Here is a 12,703-nt window from a genome sequence, read left to right as displayed (position 1 = left end):
GCAAGGAACTCAGGACCGCGAGGGGTACACCCTCACACTGAGACAATGGGGATGATCTTTCGGGAATTCACCAAGACCAGCTAGCCTGGGTCTGATAGAGCCCAATCTTATGACAATGCAAGAAACTTTAATCCTAAAGTCCTCGATGTTATAGTTCAGACATACCAATGAAAATGTTTCCAGGATGACAGCAGAAACATAGAAAGTCAAGTAGTTGTTAGGAGGTTAATACTAACAGTTTTAGGCAAGGAAAACAGTTTCTGGGACTAAGAGGAGGCAGTTGAGAGCAGATTCCATGACAGGACTAAAGAGATGAGGATTTCTTAGACATCGTTTGAAGGGAAATGGAAGGGACCAGGAGAAACTGGGGAAGCTGTCAGTGTGTCACGTCACTCTGATCCTGAGAGGGAGGTTGTTAGAAGTGCCCTGGACTGCCAGCAGTTGAAGATATGTTCAGAAAGACCATCAAAGAAACCTCAAGCTAGAATGAGCTGTCAGAGGAATTGTGTGTCTCCCAGAAATGGGGCTGACTTGGTGCAGGTGCAGGACTCAGTATTTTCTCCGAAGAATCATGGAGAAAAACCGGCATCACCAAACACCATGGAGATATTTACAATTTTGGATAAAGCTACAAATTACTCTTCTATGCAACCAAATTCTTGGAAAGAACAAGTTATGGGAGAAAGGATTTATTGTGGTTCATGGTTTAAACACTACAGTGGTTTGAATGAAAATGACCCCATAGGCTCACAGGCAGTGGTGACACTATTAAGCTTTGTTAAAATAGGTGTGGCCAGCTGGACGGTGGTGGCGCACGCCTTTAATCCCAGCACTCGGGAGGCTGAGGCAGGCGGATCTCTGTGAGTTCGAGGCCAGCCTGGTCTACAAGAGCTAGTTCCAGGACAGGCACCAAAAACTACAGAGAAACCCTGTCTCGAAAAAAAAAAAAAAACCAGAAAAATAAGCACACTCAAAGATGTGCCTCCTCATGTCCTAATTGTTTCTTAATCCATTCAAATTGGCAATCGAGTTTAACATTGCAATACTGTCCTTGGAAGACTTTGTTACTTTTTTAAGAACAATTTCTGACTTGGTGCTGGGTCCTACTAAATAACTAAAGAAGCTGATGACAAGGGAGCAAATTTTCATGCAATGTCAATTGTCTGTAATAATGTAGATGTTTTCTGATCCACCAAACCATAGGCACTGCACTTCATCAACAATGTGGTATTTATGAATCAGGCATGCGCAGATCTAAAGGCATAAATATTTTACATGAAAAAGTAGCCCAGAATTTCATGGTTGTTGTTATTGCTAGACTTTCAGTCTCTTGACACTCAGCCCACATCTGTGACCTCATGGGAAATTTGTTATAACCAGTTGACTAAAAAATGAAATTGTCAGAATTAGCTTCAGATTCTTCTTCATGATAATCTGCAGACCCCCCAAAATAAACAGCTGTAATAGCACAATCATTCAGAAACAACTCTTAAGGATGGGAAAAGTTTTCATTGCTCAGAATGTCAAGGAGAGTAGTTGTTTGAGCATTTGTTTGCAATAAGACCTAGTCAGAGGTACAGATCTATCCCGATTTTTGTTCAAGGGCTAGCAGCATGGCCAAATGGTCAAGAATGTGCAAACAGCATAATTGGGAAACTAGGGATTCCTGTAGCCATATATTAAATAATTCTCGGTAATAAAACAAGCTACTAAGCAAGCAACAGCATGGATGACTCTTTAAATGATTATTTAAAAAATATTAGGTAGCATAAAAGTGTGACATATGACTGATTTCACTTGGAGAACCATGTAGAAAAGACAGACCATAGAAACAAAAACTGACCAGTTGTTACTACAGGCTAGTGTACTGAAGAGATTTCAAAATTTTCAAAATGAAAATCCAGAGACTTCAAAAGAGAGATAAAATTGTTTTATATCTTAATATTAGTGAAAGCTGACAACTATTAATGCTTGTCAAAAAATTAAAAGCATCTGAGTAATGGTGAATTTGACTATGTAATGAGTTTCAGTAATGAAAGAGAATGAAGCATTATGACTATATTAATACTTGACAAAGTATACTTCCCACAAAGATCCTTCTTTCCACCCTATCTAAGCCTCAGAGATCACTTCAGAAAGAAGGGAAAAATAATGTAAGACTTGGAAGACATGGAAAGGACTATGTTATACGGTCTCCTAAGCACAGCACAGCCAATGCTGTCAGGACCTCAGAGTAGCTGTGGGTACCAACAAGGCCTACAGAGAAGTGGGAGTAACAACAGTCAATAATAGTCCAGGGAAAGACTCATAAAGTAGCCGACTGGAAGACTGGCTACTGACAACTGCTGAGGAAGGGGTGGTCATTATTTTCAGTTATGTACCCATTGAGTAGCGTACCAATCTCCAGTGAACAATTCTAAACCCATGGCCACATGGATGATCTAAGTTTCCTCCTGGAAACAGGAGCTGATGCAGCAGTCATGAAAAAGTGTTTCTTACTGGCTTGACCTCATGGCTTACTCAGGCTGCTTTCTTATAGAACCCAGCTCAGGTGTGACACCAGCCACAATGAACTGGGACTGCCCACCAAAGTCACTAATGATAAATGTCCAACAGAATTGCCTGCAGCCTGATCCTAAGAAGACATTTTCTCAATTGAGACTTCTTTCCTTCAGATGACTCCAGGCTGTGTCAAGTTGACATAAAATTAGTCAGCACATATACATATATAAAAAAAGATTAATTTCTAAAGTAGGTACAGTATTAAATTAACAATAATGACAAAACAGAATATAATATCTTCTAATAAAAGTTACAGGAAGGAAGTCTCTCTTGAAAGAGTTGGTGCGGGAGAATTGTCTGTATTCTGTCAAACATGTTTTAAATGAAAGCTGATTGGCCAGGCAGGAAGTATAGGTGGGTCAACCAGACAGGAAGTAGAGGTAGGGGCGATAAGAACAGAATTCTGAGAAGGAGGAAGCCGATTCCCCCCAGTTCTGTCAAGACCACCGACGAGGCAGAGTGTAAGCAACCCAGCTGAGAAAGGTACTGAGCCATGTGGCTAACCTAGATAAAAATAATGGGTTAATATGAGCTACAAGAGCTAATAAGTAGCCTGAGCTAATGGGCCAATCAGTTTTATAACTTATGGAGATCTCTGTGTAATTTTCTTTGGGGCTTGCCGGCTGTGGGGTACCAGGTAAGACAGAATCCCCAACAAGCTGGCCCTTCATGTTACAAAGAGTCAAGAAAAATATTAATGAAAGAGGAGCATGAAAAGCTGTTGAGAAGAAAGGACAATTGTACCAAGAGTGAAAAGAAAGGTAGTAAAATCATATTATAAAAAAATTCATACCAATAATTTTAATGACATGGAGATTGAGAAATTCCTTCGACAAAGTAAAAATTCAGAATCAATCAAGAGAAACCTGCTAATCTGTTAGAGAAGTCAACATCACAATGTAAAATCTCCTAAGAAAGAAAAGTAGGGCTTCACTTGTGACCTTTATCAAGTATTTAAAGAATAAATAACACCATTTTTTATTTTCCTTTGTAAACCTTTTAAATTTATTCTTTGTGTCTTTCACATCATGAATCTGGATCCCATTCATCTTTCTGTCTCTTTATATCAGCCCTCTGCCCTTGCAACTTTCCTGTCAAAATAAAATGAAATAAAATTTAAGAGAAGAAAGGGAAAGAAAGAGAAAGAAAGGAGGGAAGGAAGGAAGGAAGGAAGGAAGGAAGGAGGGAGGGAGGGAGGGAGGGAGGGAAATCTCATCATGGAAGCTGAGGAGTGACCCAATGAGTCACACAGGATATCCTTTTGTCTTTACTTGGGTGTTTATTGCAAAGAGTCATTGGTATGGACCTAGGTCTCTGGTTTCTCCTATACCATTGATACTGGGCCCTCACTTGGACTTCCCTTGGATATTCTGTTGCTGTCCTGTGCCACGGAGATAAGGCAGCTTTGGATCTACAGGACACGCCCCTTCATGTGCTCCAGCAGATCACGGATGGGGTGGATGTTGGGGTGAGCCAACTCATAACCCTGGTTCTAGGCCTGGGTAGGGTTGGTCATCCTGCCAGCTTTTCCCCATCCTCACCATCAGAGTGACCTCTTCAGCATTTCCCTGGCTAGTTCACCCTCTGTATCATTGAGTAAGATGCAGAGCCAGCTCTCCTGCTTTCATGCCCTCAGGGTGAGCTTATCCACATCTGTATCATCATGGTCAGCTCTACTGTGCTGCCCAGGTGAGGTGCAAGGGCCACTTTCCAGAGTACTGCACCTGGTGAGGCCTAGGGACAGCTTCCCTGCTCTTAAGACCTCAGATCCAGCACTCCCAGCTGCCACAGGTGTTAAGGGGAGGAGGAGAGCATCTCTCCCTCACCCACACCACCATGTGGCAGATGAGGGGCAGGACCCGATATTTCAAGGTCCCGTTCTGGAGCCAGTTCACCCACACCCCTTCCAACAGGGTCAGCACCACTGTGCTGCTGTGGTGAGGTGCAGAGCCCACTTTCTAGATTCCTGCAGCTGATCAGTTCTCTTGCCTGCTGCAGGCAGCAAGGAAAAGGGGAGAAGGCATCTTTGCCTTACCCTCTTCAGCACACAGCAAACAAGGGGGCGGGGCCAGCAATCCCACTCTCATGCCCATCATTTTCATCTAAGTGCTTCCAAGAAATTCACAAAAGCCAACATTACCCAGACATAAAAACTACATGATAAATATTCCAAGGAGAGACATTATAGACCAATGTTTCTCTGTGATCACAGATGTAAGCTTTAACTATATTTTAACCATAAAAGTCTAATATTATCTAAAACTCTGAACAGTTAGAGATGTGTAATTTTATGTCTCATCTTGACTAGGCTGAGTTATGGTCAGATATCTGGTTAAACAACACAGTGTGTTGATAGTTAGAAAACTGTTCCAGGATAGGCATTTGAAGTAGTGAGCTAAGGAGCACATGGCCCTTCCCCAGCACAGGTAGGTATCACCCTTCTTTGAAAGTCTCAAAATACCAGAGCATGGTGTAATGCTTTCTCTTAAACTGACTTCTTGAACTGAAAGGCCAGTCTCCCCTGTTCTTATACCATTAGACTTCCACTTTTTAGCATTACACCACTATTGTTTTAGGTTATAGATAGCAAATCAAACACTTCTCGGTCATTAACAAATTATTTATTATTAATAATATGTTATATACATATATTTACTATGGATCTCTAAGCGTATGTGTCTCTTGTTGGTTCTTTTTCTTTTAAAAATCCTAACATAATGACTGAATGAAATTTAATACAGGAATTTCATTTGACATTTAAAAACATAGAATTCAGTATTTCAACAGAATAAAAATGAGATCAGTATAATTATTTAAATGATGTAAACAAAATCACTTGACAAAATTTTGCATATATTCACAAAACAGGCAGAGAGATGCACACTAAAAGATACAGGCATAGTGTTAAAATTACTTGACATTAAAAAGCGTCTTAAAAGTCCTGCAACAACACCTTATTAAATATTGAAAACATTATGGTTTTCTCTGTGATACCAGGCAATCTGTTCTTATGGCTTTCATTTAGTGTTATATAGGACAACCTAACCATTTAAATAAAGCACACAAAATTTTCTATTTGAAAATAAAACTAGGGCTGGAGAGATGGCTCAGTGGTTTAAGAGCACTGGCTGCTCTTACAAAGGTCCTGAGTTCAATTCCCAGCAACCACATGGTGGCTCACAACCATCTGTAATGAGATCTGTTGCCCTCTTCTGGCGTGCGTGTATACATGGAGGGAGAATGTTGTATACATAATAAATAAATCTTAAAAAAAAAAAAGAAAAGAAAACTATATTCTTTCATGGATAACATTTTAATCCACTTTTAAAAATCATCAACATATTAAAATCTGTTCTTTACATATAATAATGTCATGGAACAGGGCCTCAGAGTACACGATTACCATACAAAAATCAAGTGTGTTCATAAACTAGTAGAAATGAAATTTAAATCAAATACCACTTAAAAATAGCACCAAAACCATCCAACATTTAAATACACACACACACACACACACACACACACACACACACACACACACACACAAATATAATCAACAATTTGCAAAATCAGAGCCACCTTGAAAACCCTGAGACATTAGTTATAATGTTTGAAGCATTAATGGATGGTAGTATATTATCATGGTCGTGAATTAAGAGTCAAACATTTTGAGATGTCAGTTTTCCTCCTTCTGCTGTATTTTTTTTTTCAATATGATCAGTGTCAATGTCACATTTCTTATATTCCTTAGGCCTGCCTTCCCAGGACGGCACTGCCCACAGTGAGCTGAGCCCTTTCACATCAATCAGCAGTCATGAAAATGCCCCACAGATATGTTCCACAGGCCAGTCTGATGAAGGCAATTCCTCAGCTGAGATTTCTTCTTCCCAACTGTCAAATTGAAACTTAAGCTAACAAAGCTAACTATGATGTTTTCTTTTTGTATTCAAATAGACTGTCTTTGTCAAACAACATATTCTCGTCATGGTTCCCTTCCCTCAAATATTTCCTTTGCTTCTCTTCACGACTGTTTCAATCCTGGTGACTCCGAGGAAACTAAGGCTGCAACGGCCCCCAAGGAAATGCTTTCCAGATAGTTCCCCTTGACAATGCTGGTTTGTATTGATCACAGCTGACTTTTCAACCCTAGGTAACCAGCACTCATTGTCCTAGGAAAGCAAAGGTTTCTCTTTAGCGGTACTGGTCTCTTGTTAGCCACAGCTGATTCTCCAGTCCCAGCTAAGCAAAACCACAGATACCTAAATCAAAATATCACTGAAATATCTGTGGTAGAGTATTTAAGAGGCTCTCGAACTTCCTGGGAGCTAGACTTCAATCATCTACGTTGCTCTCAGGATGTCTTCCAAGTTCCAACATGAGCTCATTGAGCTCTAAGCACTCAAGTTTTCCAGTCCAAAGTTCAAAATGTCACTTCCATTCTCCTCCAAAACATCATGGCCAGGTCTACCACAGGAATAGACTAGGATATTGGGATCATACTGAAATAAAAAACCTGAAGGGATCCACAAAAAGAAGATTAAAGGAGATTAAATAAAAGAGAGAGGGGAAAAAAGAAGGGAAGGAAGGAAAAGAAAAAAGGAAAAAAGAATAAAAGAAGGAAGGGAAGGAGAAATAAAGAAAAAGAGAAAGAAAGAGAAGAAAGAAAGCTGTAATCTAATAATATAATTGGACTGGTCTAATAAATATTTTTTAAAAATAATCCATTATCTATCTTCTTGAAGTTTTATTACTCTCCTCCCAAAGTAGAATAAATATTTTTAAGCTCATTTCTTGAGATTCTAATCACTCTGCTACTGAAGCCATATAAAGACAACACAGGAAATCTGGAATCCAGTAACTCAAAAATAAATGCAAACTTTCTTAGTAAAATACTAGCAAGCCAAATTCAACAACATATCAAAAGGATTACTTATCCTGACAAAATGAAATTAATCCCCAGAAACAAGTAGGCTTAACATATACAAATTAATCAATATGATACACCACACTAACAGAACAAAAATAGAAAGTACATCAACATCTCAGTAAACGGAACAAAAGCATTTGATGGATTCCAGCACGCTTTCATGATTAGATTCTCAGGAGTCAGTATGGAAGGATATTTGCTGGACATAATCTAAGGACCACTGATGAAAAGATCAAGGTGATATTAATGTGAAAAGTATAAAAGTTTTTCTTTAAGATATGATACAAAGCAGAGAGGGTCCCTCCCACTCTTGCCACATTACAGAGTGGCCCTCTCTTGCCATATTTGCTCAACAAAGCACTCTAAGCCTTAGCAATCATACAAAGAATCACACAGAATAATTAGATATGTAAATCAAAAGAAAGAAAATTATTTGTTTTCTATTAACATGAACTTATGTTTCTAAAGACGCCACACTAAAAATAGTTTTAGAGTAAACATTTGCAACTAATAGTAGTTACAGAAATATACATATATATGTGTGTGTATGTATGTATGTATATAATAAGATATATATCTTATTATATACATATATATACATATGTATATCTTTGGGTGATGTAAAGAAAAGTTTGAATTATGATCAAGTCCTGACTAGAGTATCTTTGATGTAGAACTCAGACATCTGGGACATCTGCTCCTATCAGAGATTTCTCAGGGGGTCTTCCTTGATCAAACTTGATTTTTCTTACCCTAGAATGAATCCACAGCCTCTCATTCCCTGTGGAAACAAAAACAAAACTTCTTCTCCAAAGTAACTTACCTTTTGACTTCAATTTTGAAGTCAAGGTATTTACAAAATATTTGTTTTATTAATCCAGCAGAATTTATATTTAAATGTCTTTTAGCAGCTGTTGCTCTTTCCTCAGCTGTCAAACAATTCAAAGAGAACATAATAATATACAATACACAGACTCTCTTTGTATTTTCCATCTTTACGTGGCTTTAAATTCTATTTCTTTTACTTTTACTTTTAATTTTTATCTTTTTGAGACTGGGTTTCTCTGTGTATCTTTGGCTGTCCTGAAACTCCCTCTGTGGACCAGGCTGTCCTTGAACACACAGAGATCTGTCTGCCTCTGCCTCCCAAGTGTTGGGATTAAAGATGTGTACCACCACACCTTGAGCTCACAGAGGTCTGCCTGCCTCTGTATCCCAAGTGTTGGGGTTAAAATTGTGTGCCACCACACCCAACTACTCTCTTTCTTTCTTTTTTAAGGACTTTAACATTTTTTTCTTTTTCTCTCCCAAGTCTACATATATTTTTAAACACACTATAAACTGTTTAGAGGCTTTTTCTTCTGAAACAATCTTTCTGTATCTCTCTTTTTCTGACCACGTGAGTCTTTAATTTGCTAAGCAATATGGCTAGGATTAAAGCCATGGCTTTGATGACTGGATCCAACCCATCCTTTAGCTTTCTGAGATTCCAGACTCATGGCAGAGGTACTGGCCAGAGCCATGTTTATTGCCACAACTCTATGACATTTCAAGTTGCCTGCCACCACCAAAAAGAATGTGGTCAGCTTTTCATCAACACTATTTAAGTGTTTCATGACAGAATCTCTTAAAAGAGCTGCAAGGTTCTGCAGCTAAAACTGAATCAGGAAGTCTCTTTTAAGTAAGAGCACTTGCCTCTAGCAAGCAGGGCAGACCTAAGAAATTGCTGCTACCAAGAAGCCATGCTTAAAGCTATTATTTTGTATCTAGAATTACTTCCCAAACTCTCTCACGGTTTATGTGGATGCAATTGTCCACACATTGGGCACCATTCTGTTGTCTGTTTTCTGTCCTACCAGGTCCCACAACCATTTAGCCACCAAAGAAATCACACAGAGGTCTACATTAGTTATAAATTGATTGGCCTAGTAGCTCAGACTTCTTATTGACTCTTATATCTTCTATTAGCCCATTATTCTTGTCTTTGTTAGCCTCGTGGCTTGGTACCTTTTTCAGTGAGGCAGTCACATCTTGCTTGCTCTGTGGCTGGGTCACAACTGCAGACTGCACTTCCCTCTTTCCAGCATTCTCATTGCCCTGCCTCTACTTCCTTCCTGGTTGTCCCACCTATACTTCCTGCCTGGCTACTGACCAATCAGCGTTTTATTAAGATACAATTGACAGGGTACAAACCATTGTCTCACAACACAGAGCAAGGCCTGTGAACATTGAGGAATGAGGCTCAGTTGCAGAATGGTTGTCCAGCATGAGGAAGCTCTTATGTTCATTCACTGCAAACAATTAAATCCCAATATCATTTCTACAGAAATAAGGAAAACACTTTAAAAATTCACACAGAACCAAAAAAGATTGAGTAACATTATACTCTAGACAAAGAAGAGCCATGTTGGAAGCATCCCACTTCTGGATTCCCTACAGAATTGCAAGAATCCAAATAGTTTGTTACCAGAGTAAAGACAGACAAACCATGCAGAAAGTCTAGAAATAAACTCACATTTATTTATCTGTAATCAGCTGTGAGTAACAAAGTGTATGTGGTCAACAAATGCTTAACAAAAGCACCAAAAACACACAGGAGAGAAGGGGCAATCTCGTCAGCTCATACTTCTGGGGAAACTGGATATCCACATGCAAAATAATGAAATTGGACATGTTATGCATAAAAATCAACATGAAATGGATTAAAGATTTAAATATTGGGCCAGAGAAAGCAAAACTTCTACAAGGAAATAGGAGAACAGTTTCTTGACATTGGCCTTACTCCCGGTTAATTTGGATGTGACCCCACATACTAAAAGACAAAAGCAAAAACAGACAAGAGAGACTGCATCAAACTAATAACCATCTGTCCCAAAAGTGATGTCTCTAACGGGATGAAAAATAACCTAAGGAATGGAAGAGAATGCTTGTAAAACATCATTGACAAAGAGTTAATGTCCAAAATATGTAAGGAATGACTACAACTCAACAGAAACAAATACAACCTAACCTTTAAACAAGTAAAGGACCAAACTGTCATTTAACATGTAAGAATACATCCCATGTTCCTCTTTTTGGGTCTGGCTTACCTCACTCAGGATAGTGTTTTCTATTTCCATCCATTTGTACGCTAACTTCAAGAAGTCCTTGTTTTTTACTGCTGAGTAGTACTCTAATATGTATATATTCCATACTTTCTTCATCCATTCTTCTATTGAAGGGCATCTAGGTTGTTTCCAGGTTCTGGCTATTACAAAAATGCTGCTATGAACATAGTTGAGCATATACTTTTGTTGTATGATAAGGCCTCTCTTGGGTATTGGGGGAGCCTAGGCAGTTTGGATGCTCAACTTACTAAACCTGGATGGAGGTGGGCAGTCCTTGGACTTCCCACAGGTCAGGGAACCCTGATTCCTCTTCAAGCTGATGAGGGAGAGGGACTTGATCGGGGGAGGGGGAGGGAAATGGGAGGTGGTGGCGGGGAGGAGGCAGAAATCCTTAATTAAATAAATAAATTTTATAAAAAAGAAAAAAAACATGTAAGATGATGTCATCAATAACAAGTAAATTAAAACCAATGAGATATCACTACAATATCTGTTAGAATGATTATGATCCAAAGATGAGATAGTCACTTAAATGAGTATAGATAACCAATGGAGAATCATATGATCTTGGTGGAAATGTAAAATAGAATAGCCATTGTGGAAAATAGTATGAAGGCCCCTGTGAAAGCCTAGATGAGGAGAGCAGATATAAGTATAGACTTGGGTCTTGGATAGGTTCAGGAAGCTTTAGGCCAGAGCCCATATCCAAGCCAGAAATATGACCTCAGATATTGGTCAGTCCTGCCTTCGCCTTGAGGTTGCAGCAGGTATTAATCCAAATGAATGGTGTTTTTGTTTTGTTTGCTAGCTTTTTGTCATTCACGGATACTACCGAGGCAGCACATTTCATGCCAAACTTTCCATGGGGCAGATTCTTGAGGCTAGCCATGTCTTGAAGGCTTTAAGAGTATGCGCATCTTATTTCTGAAACTCATTGTGAGAAGTTTCTAGAAGTCTTCATGCATATTGAAGAACTCAATGAGAAGATACCTGCCCCCCAAGCCTCTGAGAGAGTCCTTCCATTTAGTGACATTACATGAACATTGGAAGATAAACTTCAGGGTTCCCGAGCCGCATCTCCACCTACAGCTCTCGTCTATCTCTGACAATCTCAGAGTGTCCTGAACCTCCTCTTTAAAAGACCAGTCCTTTTTATCTGCTGTCAGAATCATAGTACCATTCATTCTGCGGGCTTTCTAAAATCCCACCTCTGGTGACACTTCTGAAGCAACCTCTAGTCACACGCCATCTGCTTTGCTCCTTCAAATTGCATCACATCCTGTAATCTTTAGATCTGCTCTGAGAAAGCACGGTGATGTGTTTCATTGCTATCCACATATTTATTCATATTTATTATAGAAAATATGCAGTTGGTCAGCCCAGTGGAAAGTTTGTTTCTTAGCTGCTGCCAGGGCCGTTGATTGTCTTTATTCCTTGGGCCAGTTCCCTAAGTGGCTTTATACTTCAACAAGCCATGTCTTAGCCAATGTTCAATCTTTTTTCCCCAAATTAATAAAAGACTTCTCTCCAGTTGAACAGTAATCTGTGGTTTTTCCATCTCATCTCCTTAGATATCCAAGAATTACCAATTGTGCCAAGTTTCAAATCTTAGATGTAATGCTTATGTTTGGTTTCTCAAACTGCAGATCATTGTAAAAAATACTCTAAAATGTTATGGCTTCTACAATAGTCATTATTAGCAACTAAAGCATTTCTTAAAACAACAAATAAGAATATAACTGGGTGATCCACTAACCACCATTCTGTGGACACACTTAAAGAAAGAAAATCCATATCTCAAAGGATTATCTATACTCCCAGATCCATTGAAGCATTTATAAGAGTCATGGTATAGAAACATTTGTCAAAATATGGATAAAGAAATTATATTGTGCATATGTGTTTTACATGTGTGTGTGTTGTTTAAATAATAAAAGTCTATGCTGCTATTTTATAAGGCCAAATCAAATCATGGCCTTTTAAGGAGAAATGGAAGCAATAAGAAATCACTATGTAAGGCCGGGCGATGGTGGCGCACGCCTTTAATCCCAGCACTCGGGAGGCAGAGGCAGGCGGATCTCTGTGAGTTCGAGACCAGCCTGGTCTA

This window comes from Microtus ochrogaster, chromosome 6, assembly GCF_000317375.1.
Source record: "Microtus ochrogaster isolate Prairie Vole_2 chromosome 6, MicOch1.0, whole genome shotgun sequence".
NCBI classification, from domain to species: Eukaryota; Metazoa; Chordata; class Mammalia; order Rodentia; family Cricetidae; genus Microtus; species Microtus ochrogaster.
The sequence above is the reverse complement of the archived record's forward strand: the minus strand, read 5'-3'. Positions refer to the sequence as shown.